The sequence below is a fragment of the Pseudopipra pipra genome, chromosome 6 (assembly GCF_036250125.1).
Source record: "Pseudopipra pipra isolate bDixPip1 chromosome 6, bDixPip1.hap1, whole genome shotgun sequence".
Lineage (NCBI taxonomy): Eukaryota > Metazoa > Chordata > Aves > Passeriformes > Pipridae > Pseudopipra > Pseudopipra pipra.
The window spans coordinates 15,104,658-15,118,595 of NC_087554.1; the positions used below are offsets into that span (position 1 = coordinate 15,104,658).

The window sequence follows — 13,938 nt, forward strand, 5'->3', positions numbered from 1 at the left end:
TGCAGTTTCCATGACATGCTAAGTTTGTCATGCACTTTACCAACAGATCCACCTTTACCAGGACTGTGGACATCATGAAACATCTAAAGACCTTTGACCTCCATTCATTAAAGCCACGTATGCTCTTTCTTTTTTGCTTCCATAGTCAACACCAAGTTAAGTCTCAGGACAGGCAATGCCTGCTCAATAGGATTATTCACATAGTTAACAGAATGTTTCACTGCTCTGAAAGATTGAACAAAAATAACTTTTGAGTACGGCAAATTCCAAGACTCTCCAGATACCTTGGAAGTCCTGTCTCTGGGTTTGGGTTTCAGATGGGATAAATGCCATTTTTCTTTTAGAGGAGAGATTGGAAATATGAAGTACCATACAAAGCTCTGAATGAAGCAAAAGAAAAATTAAAATATAAGAATTCAAATGCTTGTGAACTTGTGTTCATACTGCTGATATCAAACAGACATATGATCTTGACTGAAAAAATGAAAATGGGGGAGAAAGCCATGAAGTCCATGCAATCATGAAATAAAGCTGGGAAAGGGGGCTGGGGGCAAGGGCAGAATTTAAAGCACCTATCAGACTTTGCACTCATCCTGCAAGATGAGAAAATTCCCTTCTCATTTCCCTCCACTCATGATTAGAGTCATGACTGCCTCACCAGCTGTGCCTCTGGCTCATTTTAAATTCAAACTACGATACATATCTCACTTTTAGACTTTTAATAGCAATGCCTTAAAATGCAGATTGCTGGCTAAATTTAGTTACATGATTAAAAACAAATCTAACTCATCTCTACCCAGCAAACAGAACGGCTGCATTCAAGGTTCAATAGAGGACTTAACTCTTCATCTAAAAACAAAGTCCTAACAAAAAGAAGGGAGAAAAAAATAAAAGCACAATTTGGTGATGCCTCCAAAAAAGCAGGATGCATAAAACATTAACCAGCTATGGAAAACTATCTGCAAATGCATCATAGTATACCATAGGGTTTTTGTTCTGTACTTCTGCAACTAAATTCTGCACTATGCTACTACAGCAGTATGAGTCATACACTTTTACTGACATTCTATATTTATATCTCCATGCCCTTCTGCACTGTTATATGCTTTCTTCCATACAGGCCTCCCTAACCTGGAATTTCCTTCCTTCTGCAGCTGAGCATCTCTTCCTCTAACATTCCCCAGAAAACTGAATAGATATTCCTTTCTAAGCAGTTATTCAATTCTTTCTGGAAAAGCAACACCCTTGAACTATTAAAATACAAGGTATGTGCTTTTATGTGTTCACAATTACTTTCTTGTGTCTGATTTCCTACTCTCTTGTCTGTAAATGGACTGCTTAGAAGTTTATCCCCTTTGAGGCAATGGTTCAGGTCTTGTTCCATTAGACTTAACACGGTACAGTGCTACAGAAAATCTTATTGAGAGATTACAAATTGCAATATATGCACGTTTTCTAAATCATCCTATGGAAAGCATTAACCTGTGTTTACCTCCAGGTCCAATGCTGCAAACATCTGTGAATCTGCCTAACTTGGGGTATGCAAGCAATCCTGCTACTCTCAATATCCCATTGCCATCTGAACCAATCTAAGAAGGAACAGGCATCTGTCTACAAGAGATAAACAAAGTGAAGGTAATTAAGTTCCCAGTGCTAATATTTACCTTGTCAAAAGACTTGAGGGCATGCTGTGAAAAGGCAGACACAAAAATAGCAAAAGAAATGCTCTGGAATGGCAGGCTGAAGAACTGGGCTTTTTCCACTGTTGTCCACGAGATGCATTCCCAGGAACAAATAATCAGAGACCATTTGCACAAGAGATTTCACTAGATAACAAGCCTCAGACATGCATGATTCTGAAGAATCACAGTACCAACAAAGAAATAGAAAGCATTATAAAAATAAAGTGTTAGGTGACCAATCCTAGGATTTGCTAAGTGGCTTTAACTTCCTCAAGTCACTCCAGAAACAGCAGAGTTCTACACACAATGGAGTTCGACCCTAACTATGTGCTGTTCTTAAGAAAAAAAGAACAAAGAACAGAACAGTACCACAAACCCAACAATGGCACCTCCAGAGCCTCCCAGGAGATCATCCCCCTTGTTCAGACTCAGAACCATTAGAACAGCAAATACAATTGACTAAGACAGAGTGGGCTGTTCACCTCAAATAATGAGGAGCGTTCTCACTGACAGGAGGAACAAAACAGTCTAAAAGAGGATGGGAAGGAAAATTCATGCCCTTTGAAGTCAAGAGATGAATAATGAGCAATAAGGTGACATATTCCCTCGGGAATATCATCCCTATTTCTCCCTCTACCCCCAAGAAAGGTTAAGGGCAGGAGGGGGGGATAAAAACAACACAAAATTCCACTTTGAACTGCGCATGGGCAAGATAATTATTATCAAGGAGACTGCAGGGACCGAGTGGGCAAAAGTGTAAATGGTTGCATAAGGGTGGAAATATCCAAATGCCATTTATGGTCTGAAAAAATTCCATCATATACAGAAGCATGCTATCCAGCTAGCAGAGTTCCCTTTGACTCCTGCCTTCTTGTTCCAGCTCAGACCTCTAACTCATTAGAATTCACACTTTAGGAGACTGACTGTGAGATATTTTCAGCATTTCAGAGCTACAGGCACAGAGCAGGAGGCAAGTCTAAAAATTTAGAAAAATCTTAGGAATGTTACTAATCAATGCAAGTCCATCCTGTAAAAAAAGCCTGAAATTCTATGCCAAGAGGGAATTATGCTAGTGAGATTTACTTCTGATATCTACCCAATGAAGCAATAGCTGTCTACAACTACCTCTATATAACTATAACATCTGTATTTGGTTGCAGTGCCAGTACATCTGTGTTTAAAGATTACCTAAGGATGTATATTAACAGGGCTGCAATACAAGCATTGATGTGCTATGCTGCCTGTTAATTAATAAGAGGGGTTTAGGTTTGAAAGTGAGAGAGGGAAGAAACAAGAACTTTTCTCCTTAGGAGTAAGGAGGGAACAGCAATGAAGAACAAAAAGCTCCTGCTTTTTCAAGCCCTTCTGTTCCCTGACATTAAAACAGATACTGATCAAAAGAAGCACTACCCTCCTATTCATGCTTCACAGAATACAAGACAGGACAGCTTCTAGAGGAACCACCAGTTTTCTCCTGCACTAAAACAGGTGACCAGGTTTTGATGAACTTTGCTTCAACACAGCTCTGGTGAATTAGAGGAATTTTAAATAACTATCCCAGATGTTTAAATTAGACACATCAGCATTGTTCATTACATTTCAACCATCAGCTTCTACCTGTCTGCATGTCCAGGTGTTCTGGGTTTGTTTGTGTTGTTTGCTCTATTCATCTCTAGCAAAGTGAGCAAGCAAGAGGAGACAAACACAAAAGGATTTAACAGCCTCCTTTGTACTACGTGACTTGTCAGGATGATTCTTCGACCCCAATGCACTTCCAGTAATCCACACTGCCACCCTTATACTGTCTCCACAGCCTGACCTTCACTTCTCGATGTTTTATTGTCCATTTTCTCTTAAATGAACTGTTTTGGCTCCAGATCGCTGTGTCACCAGCAGGCACAAGCCTGAAAAAATACATTTGTGTACAGACAAATTCCTACCAATGATCAGCTGTTACAACGTCCAAAACCCAAGATGAGAAATGCCAAAACGAAAGGACAAGTAGGAAAACATACTCCTAAAGGTGTTTCTGTATCTATATTTTGGGCAGCTTTAAAAAGGTAAGTTTTTAGAAATTCTAGAAAGAAAGGATTTCCTATACTCATGATAAAAAGATCTTAGCAAAACTGACATAAAGCACTGTCCCTGAATAGATCTTTCACTTCACAACGCTGTTTAGAATTTTTCTTTTAGTTAAATGATACTGAGTAAAAGTGAGAATGAGTCACCTCAGGAAATCCCACCCCTCCTAGGGTTTCTCTTCTGCATGAATCAGATGCTAACACCCTCTTATCATCCAGGTCTTTGTCCCCAAAAATTAAACTATTGTGATTATTTTATTCTTATCACATACTGTGGGCCCCATAATACCAGACAGAGAAGAAAGTAGACCTGAACCACATAAGTTCTTAAATCCAGCAGAACATCCCAAAAACCTAAAGTGTATCCTAAGCAACACAAAAAATGTAATTCTGCTTCACCTGCAGAGCTCCATCTCAGTCGTTTGGAATCAACACAGAATATATGCAGATACACTGAAAGACAGTGAAGTCCAAATAGGAACTACAAAAACAGAGGGAGTTCAGCTGGAGTTTCAACTACCACACCACAAACTGGGCTTGAAATAGCTCCTTCTCTTTCTATACAAAAGAGGACTTAAAAAACCAGTGTGCAAAAAAGCTCGCAAACTCCCCTTCAGAATTTTCCCTGGAGTAGGAATGATCTGTTTGTTCTTCAGTGCCATTGAGACTGAGCCTCACTTACCAAGAGGAGCTTGCTGCACGGCCTCTGGGTTGTGCCTCTCTGAGCAGACAGATCCAGCATGTACTGACATCTGTTCCCATTCCCTGGACTTAAAGTTTGTTGGCTTGGCCCTTTTTTGCTTTTGGTTGCAAGTCTCTCAAGCTACCAGGTTAATCCTGGGTGTTAGTGCCCTCACAGTCTGCATTTCCATGCATACAATTATAAAAGAAAATTAGTATCCAAAATATATTGACAGAGTAAAAACTGGAGATCAACACCAACATAATTCAAAGTTAAACAAAACCAGTATACATTCCCACAATATAGGAGGAATTAATCATATGGTTTGGATTTCAATAATATTTATAAGCAAAGCGATATTTTTTCATGCACTGTATTAAAAAGTCATCCATCTTTAAGGAAATTAAGTAACAGAACAGCACAGAAAAAAAACAACCTGATTTTGCTTAAAAAAACACAACAAATACTAAAGACTATCAGTTGCTAACCACACTTGTGTATGTACTAGACTAAAAGGGGTAAAACAGACATCATGGTCAGCCATGGCATTTTCAGAGCACTCAAAAATCCAGCCAAGTCAGGTGAATGCTTACAAATACACAAAAATTATAACCTCATGTCCTATTAAATACCCTATTGCACACAGTTTTTAAGACAGGGATAAAACTTTGTGTTATAGTATCACAGAGCCATTCCTAGCACTCAAACAACTTACACTCTTATGTAAGAAATACATATGGCCAACTGAAATTTTTCAGTGCAGATTTGTTAGATCTTTCTATGGCTCCTCACAACTGGAATAATTTAAAGAATCAAAGGTACCAGTCTAGCTACCAAATAAAAAACGAGTGGATACACTGTCCTGGCAGATCTCATTATACTTCCCAAGTATCAGAGAAGGGGAAAAGAGTCATTCTATAAGACTACAGATCTGGTACTCAAAATTCACAGCTGCTGATATATCTCATGTATCCTATAGTATCTTAACTCAAATTCATTATTTGAAAATTACTTCAAGGTAACCATGAAAAGAACAAGCCAGATAGGTTTCGTAGGGGTTTTTTCCCCCATTTATTTTTAGTTTCTTAAAAAAAAAAAAGTCCCAAAAAGCACTGTTTTTCAGAAGTACTCAATTGCCACTAAGCTCTTAAGAAGCACATTACCTATGTTCAAATAGTAAGATTCATTAGTGAGCATTAAGCCTGAATAATTAATTACTAAACAGGAAACGTCATTTAAAGATTATGAAAACAAGTATTTAATGGCCTTAAAATGCTATTAAGGTTAAATAAGATCAATGCACTTACATGCATAGATTGTGCATACATATACAGCTTCTTTCAGAAGTTAAGCTTAGTAATGCTTAGCTTAGTAAATGCTGCTGAGAGTTCAAACAAAATCCTTTTGGCAGGAAGAGATCCCTTATATGGTCCACACATCATAACCAGGCAGATATTTTTGTTTTCCAATTTGAATGGTAGGGTTACAGGCAACTTGTATTGACTGTAATATTGTCAGACAAATAATTATCTCTTTGTGATCAGCTAAGCTGGTCTTCAAATGGCTAGAGATCGGGGGTTTCCCTTTTAGCTTTTCTACTCTTCCATAAATTCAACCTAATCTACACTTCTTAGCATCCTTCATAGCTTAGTACTGACCCTCTGGTGCCAGCAAGGTCCCGTTAGAACTTTCACACCCATAACCTTCCAATCTTCCATATACTTGCTAATGTATCTGACCTTGTTTATTATACTTGCTAAATATATGGCTAGCCATAAAATGCAGCAATCCAACCACAGAAACCAAAGAAAACAAACAAAAAGGGAGTAAAAAAAAAAAATTAGACAAAGTAATGAATCCCTTATCTCACACACTAATGACCTGAACAAGATCTATACCACATCCGCATTTTAAAGGCTCATTTTTTCTGAAAGCTTTTTAAAGATCAAAGTTAGGACAGTCAGTCACATTACTTAGGTCCATAAAAATAATTTTTTCCAACAGCAAAAAAACAAAAACAAACAAAAAACCAAACCAACAAACAAAAAAAAAACAGAGAGAGAGAGAAATTCAATATAATACAGTCCCTCTTTCCACATGTGTGATCCGTGTGATCTAAAGCCCCAGAACATAATGTTGAATGATGACTGAGTCATTTTCCAAACTCCTCCAATCATGGAGTGCTTAGTAAAATACATCTGGAGAGGACCAAGCAAGCATTAATCACAGAATCATTAAGGTTGGAAAAGACTTCTAAGATCATCAAGTCCGACTGTCGATCAAGCAGCACCACCATGTTTCATCTCTAAACCATGTCCTCAAGTGCCATATCCTCATTTTTGAACACTTCCAGGATGGCAACTCCACCACTTCCCTGGGCAGCCTGTCCCAAGGAAGGAACAGACTTCCTTCCATGAAAGGAAGTCATAGCCAGAAGAACCTGGACAGACTAGCCTTGTGTACTGTATGTTCCTCTTCTGCTGTGGGAGAGGCATTCTCTAGGCTGCTCCACACAAAAAAGGAGCAGAAAAGACCTTAAAAAATTTTTGATCACTGTTTTCCTCCTGTTTTACAATTCTTGCTAAAAACATTCATGAGCTAAATTTAACAAAAATCCATTTAAATCCTACTCTTCCCAGACCACCTGAATCTCCATTTGCCAATATACTAACAGCATAGCTTACAAAGGGAATTTCAAATAAATATTGAGATAAGTTTCTTTGTCCCTAATGCCAATCACTCATGTTTCTATTTTACAATGAGTACCTTCAATCAAAATTAGTGACAGTTTAGCATCTTCCTGACACCTCTTCTCACACACAAGTGACATTTGACATGCCCAGCTATTTACTTTCCAACTGGAAGGTACTAAGAATAAGGAGAGGCAAAAGAGGGATAGTGACCAAAGAAACAACTCAATTACTTAGAAGATGTTGTTATCAAGCTTCTGTGACAAATCTTTGCATATGAACAACTCTGAACACTTGATACTAAACCTTTTAGAATGTACCTTCAGTTCACACTGATCCCAGCCTCCTTCTCAGCAATCAAACCACTGAATGAATTTCTTCAATACTTTTACCAAAGTCATGTAAAAGTAACTCCCAGCAGGGAGCAGCAGGAATAGGAGTGCAGAATCACAAAACAACATACAGACACACACACTCTTAACTTTGTAAGAGCCAAGGAATGATGTCAGCCCAAGAAGCCAGAAACATGCCAACATCTTCTAGCTATTTACAGCTATCTAGAACACAATTTAAAAATAATTACCGTGAAAGCTGAAACACGAATGAGATGAATGTGTGATGGAACAAGGAGACAGCTTTGAAGACAATACAGAAAACGATTTTGCATATGTAAATTTCCATATGCATCTATAATCTTTAATCCTGTTATTGCACACTGAATTTCCCACAGCTCCCGCCTTTCATCTCTGAATTTTGGTCCCCAAGCTTGTGCATCTCTTTCTCTCTCCTTGCCATGCTCTACCCTTCGTAATCCAATGCAAGACCTTCAAGACAGGCCCTGAAGTTTTAAAATTTATCCCCAAGGCAAATGGACAACAGCTTTTCTTTCTTAAGCACTCATTTTGCAGGTTCTGCTTCAAAGGGGTTCAGGGGTTCCTATCAATTTGCAGGTTTTGATTTAGCTAATTTCTAGTATTTCACCTGCTTTCCCAAAAGCCAGCATCCTACCACATGAAATATAGTTACCTCACATGGGGATCCAGTTTCAAACTGTTTGACTGTCGGCTACAGTGTCAAAAAAAGAGACAAGCATCCAAATATATAAACACACACACAAATTAATATTTGCTGTCCTAGGGAGCAGCTGAACAATTCAAGGCAGAGAAAGTTTGCTTTCCAGAAGAAGGCTGCAGAGCCTGGATTCAAGAGCAAAGTGGAAAGGACCTCTAGTGGGCTGAGGCTGTGCTGCTCGGGTGCCAGAGCCACGTCCTTCCCCTTCACCACCCTGCAGCTACACAACTCACCAGCCAAGCTCAATAGCTTTACCTTGTGACTGCCATCAGAGCAGGCACGTAGAAGTGCAACTACAGCAGTAATCCTCCTTTTCAGGACAGATAATTAGAAACGTTCTCTCAGTCTATTCAGGGTGTTTGGAGGGACACATTGTCATTTGCTTCGGGGAAAAAAAAAAAAAACAGGAGATGGGTTCTACTTTATTGTACACTGACATGTCAGACCATTTCAGAGTGGTTTTACACGACCTAAATGACACGATGACATCAAGGAATGTTCAAAGACGCACAAATTCAGATGCACATTTGGAATGAGGATTCAAAATATTACTCAGACTATGTCAAGGCATTTTGATCTTCCAAGACTGCTGTGGGCAGTTTTGCACAGGCAGCAGAAATACCATTATAACTGCATTTTTGAGGTAACTCCTTCTGAGTGAAAGAGCTTGGAATTCTTTATCTGAGCTTAAACAAAGCATAATTTCATGTGATGCTACGTGAAAAATAGATTAGTGAACATATTCAGCAGAATACATAGATGATAAAACAGGCCAGATTAAGGAAGGTTATTTATCGGGCATCCCAGTTAAGAAGAAAATAACTTGTTTTGAATGGAAGTTGATGATTCATTTTTAAGTCCTTAAAATACCTCTCTTGTTATATTTAGGTTTGCCTTCAAGTCAGATAGGTTCTATCTTTCCCAAAGTAGACTAATTTACATCTTCAGCATTATAGGCCACAACTTAGTTCTCTTTTAAATGATCTAAGCAATAACCTCTCTTTCAGTAGTTATCCTCAAAGTGTTTGTATTAACTTGAGAAAGACCACAAATTAAAGTTGACTTTGTTAAGCAGAGCAATGCATGACAGCTGCTAATTATTATGCAGAAATAATATCACCTATAATGTAGTGGTGCTTCTTATGCCATTAAGCAGAGTGCTGGAAAGGAAGCAAATCATTTTACAGAGTGGTTGTCTGAAGAGAGTAATACTTATACTTGGAGTCCAAGGCCAGAAGAATGCACCTGGTCTGCCTTCACATGGAGCAGTAACAGTACTGCCCTGTCACCACTGAAAAGCAGGCTGAGAGTCACTTGATACAAGCATTCATGCAGAAAATAATAACTAAACCAAAGATATTAACAAGTTCATATCTTATCATCAGAGACCTGATCAAAAGAGCAACCAGGGCCTCTCAACCTCCATCCTTCTGGACCAACCATCATCAACTAGGACCATTGCTAGTAGCAGAGTAATAGCACTTATTATGAAAGAGTACCAGTGATGCCACAAAGTCTAATTGTGCTTCTCTCCTCTATAGGAATCAATAATCGAAGCAGGAAAAAAAGCAGTTGTCTGTCTTGAAGGATTCTGTGAGTTATTTTACAGTAAGAGTGTGTACAATGGAAATAGTCCCAAAAGATACCTCTATGATAAAAAGAATAAAGAATTGGAGCCAATGGGAATCAGTTAAAGGTAAGGATTAAAAACACAACATCTCATGAAAACATTCTTTAACATCTTTAAGTCAAGCAATTAATTTCTCAAGAATTAATATCTTAAATCCAAACTGCTTTATGATAGAAACAGCAAATGAAAAGAGTTGATCAAACTCTAAAGAGAAATGACAGAAAATAGGACTCTCAAAACTGTTGCTGAACGAGGTAGAACATAAAAGATATAAAAGAAATGTGGGTATTAAAGTGATTTCAGGTACAATTAAAATCCCTTGTAAAGACAGAATGGGGAAGAAATGAAAAGAAGTTGTGTGTTTTGCTTTATGTTACAGTACAAAGTTTTGCCAACAGCATGGAGGAAAAACAAAGCAAGTCTTAGAACAGGCTAGTTAAGAGGGAAAGCTTAACACAGAAGACGAAAATATTTATGTTGTGGTCTTTCTCTTCTGATAAAGTTGGTAACTTGCCTGGCACTTTAAAACACTTTGAAAGTGTCAAACCACTGCAACCGTGAAACTGCACACCATTCCTCCAGATGGTTGCTTTTAACAACATCACTGACTCATTCACTTTTCACTGTTCCATTAGTTCTGCAGTCAAACACTGCTCACCTGGCAGATAAAGATCAAAATGTCATTTTGAACTGGCAGAATTTGTGAATTTATGCATGAACAGTGTCCAGTTTCTTCCTGTGTCTTTTCAGTGAGAAGAGGTTTTAGTTACTGTCAGGACAGCTGCACTTATGAGTTTTTATTACTACACTGACCAGGATTAACATTCTGGGAAAAAAAATTTAAACAGATCTCTAAGCATTTGTAATGGCCTCTTAAAATTCAACTATCTTCTGTAAATTTTGCCTCATGGTGAGATTATTAATTAGAAAAAAAACTTACTCATTCTTTCATGCAGCAAAATCCCTACACACTGCAATGCCTTTCCAAAACAAAGTATGTTCCTACCTTCCACAATGAAGAGAGAAGCATCATACTACATATCTCTTCCTTCTATTTTCTCACATCCAAAAAATCACACTATTTTGCTTCCTTTCCACTAACTGTGGGACTCTCCAGAGTAAAGTGAGCAAGAATCATTTATATCAGTAGTCTCAAAAGTGGAGTTTATCCAGCCCTGGGTATGCACAAGACAATCCACTGCAGGGCAAGAAAAAAATTATACATAAATATATTTATTAATAAATTATTGTAATAGATTAGTAGTAGTAACGTAATTTACTCATCAAATTAGTAGTAGTAAAGTAATTTACTCATTCAATAGTATTGCATTTTATATTTCTATATATATATATTATTGTAATCAATGTTCTGTTAAGGCCAAAAGACTGTAAGTTGCAAAATGGGTAATTAACCTGTCAGTACTATAAGCTGATAGTCCTGCAGCTGCAGTTCTTAAGCTGACAAAACAAGTTATTATGCCTTACTGAATAAGTCTTTTGTATATTGTCTAAATGTGTACGCCTAAAGTAACGAAGGGAAGGACAAGGATCAAAGGGTCAAGTACGAAGACGATAGAAAGGATCCAAGATGGACATCTGGAGAGACACACAGTAGGCCTCAAGGACGAAAAATTACCTAAAACTATGGAAAGGGAAGTACCTGGCAACTGAAAGCGAGCTCGCAAAAGAACCAACCAGAACCAGACTTGCGAACTCGGATCCAATAGAAGGATAACAAGTGACTATGGGAAGGGAATTGACAATGGTATAAAGAATACTGGTTTTGCCCACTGCTTTGCTGGCTGTGAGTGGAGCAGGGGTCTCCCTGGCAGCCCAGCACGCTGTTTTGCTTATTTGCATTTTATATAAATCCTTAATAAATTTTTGCTGCTATATTTCAGCATAAGTTTCATTTACTTATAACATTATTAATGTTTTAAATTTAGTTTAAAAAGCAATATTTTGAGAAGTGTTTATCTTTATCTCATCATTTGTAAAATTTCTATTGTGCATGTTTTATAGTTTGCATAACATACTACAGCAGTATATGTCTACAATTTATAAATAAATAAGTATAAATACATCGGGGCCTGCATGCTCAAAAAAATTTTACTGATGAATAATGTTTGGAGATCACTGGTTTGACTTCAGCACCAGGAAACTGAAGCATCATTTCCCCCTTTGCTAGAAGGAGGTAAAAATACTGGAGAAGAAACTACATGCAGGGAAGAGTTTTCATCGGGGCTGCATTTTTCAGTTATTTAGCTGCAAGTTTAATGTAGCAAATGATTTTTCAGAAACAGTTAAGTGCTTAGCTCACACTATATCTAGTAGCTGAACAACTCTTGAATTCCCATGAGATTCTGATTGGTATCTAGAGGCTGCCAAAGGCCATTCAAAACCTTATTCCAGATGATTTAGGTTCAGGTCCACTGCTTTTCAAAGACATTTAAAATTCTAAATACACAAAATACAGTTTCAGCAATAACTTATGCCACTAACATCACTTGGCCAGGTTTCTAATGCAGATGCAAAAAGTCAGCCTATTTTTATTTAAATTCCTTTCAAACATTCACGAACAAAATAACTCTGCTAGTCACTTGATACACTATTTTTGGTTTTGTAGAAATACTGAAATACTCCATCTCTGTAATGGCTACAGACAAGTATTGACTAGGTGAAACAATGAAGTCATTAGAACTTTGGGGAAGTTTTACTTGGTAGGTATTAAGAAACAGCAAAGCAAGCAAACCATTTTGGCAAGACTCTCTAAAAATTAGGTTACCCTGAATAATGTCTTTTTTCTACCCTTTCTATTCCAGTGAGAATGACAGCACTTTATTCAAGAACTACAAATTTTGAGATAAATTCCTTTACTTCCCCTGAAAAGTTTCCAAGCAGCATGTAGCATTGATTACAGTTTTGAAATTTTCAGTATAGCATCCTCTAAAAATCAAAGTTCAAACATTTCTCTTAAATAGCTAAGAGAACAGCCAGAGTAATGCACATTTTTTACATGACATTTCTCGCATATACTTTGATGTCAAACAATGAATGCTATGAAACAGAAAACAACCAATTTGTTTTTCTAGTCATGTGTCACATCCCTCCAAGTTCTAGCACCAAGACTTCACAGCATACAGTCATTAAAACAGAAATTTTTCTCACAGAGCAAGGGACATTACTGTGCAAGCTTTGCAGGATTTGCAGCACCAATTTAGTAGAACACTTAAGCTCTTGCTGACCTTTCGGTAGGCAAGAACTCCATTTAAATAAAACTACTCATGCTGAAGGCTAAGCACTCCTTGAACCACTACCCATAATCACAGAATCCAGAAAACATCAGTAACACATGTGGTCCCTTCTGCAGTTTTCCTAACAAACAGGTTGTGTCCTGCCAGTTCAACAGGCTGTTCAGTCTTCAATGCGACTCATTCTTGCTCTTCAGTTCCTCCCCTGGCAGTTTATTGAAGGCAAAAGCAGAAATGCACACATGCTAACCCTGCTAACATAGCTCTGGCTGCTCCTTTGGCTCTATGGAAGACTTCCATCCCCTTGTTAGCCTTAACTATCACACCACACTACAAGAGGAGAAGCAAACAGCACAGCCTATTCACACATGAGCACCACAAAAGTTTCAGATGTCTGTCTTACCTTTCCATCTCATCTACGTTTCTCTCCTGCCTTTGCGTTTCACAACGGAGCAACAATACAAATGCACTCAAGTGAGCTTCATCAGATCAACCACCCCTTTACACATGACTATCACTGTCATATAACCCTTCTCTTATCTCTTCCTATGAAAGAATCTAATCCTACAGTCCTTCACATGTAGTAAGCTTTCACACTACCCTCACTGGAAAGGTTCCCAGGAAAATACAGCTTCAACATTAAATCTCACTTCATTTCATCTTCAGGGGATGCTCTTCAAGTCTAACAATGCCTCTTTTTGCCTGTCTTTCCCAAACATTTTCTGGATTTGACCACAAACACACACACAGGCCAGCTTGTTTTAGTTTATTGATTTTCTTCTGAACACATTATGTTATTTGTCCTTAAAACTCTACTAAAAGATCAGCCACACAAAAAGCCAGACTCATTC

General features: G+C 37.9%; 1 protein-coding gene across 1 annotated transcript in view; it reads right to left on the bottom strand.

The window, feature by feature from the left end:
• SERGEF (secretion regulating guanine nucleotide exchange factor) overlaps window positions 1–13,938 on the bottom strand; it is a 149,879-nt gene that overhangs the window by 124,045 nt on the left and 11,896 nt on the right.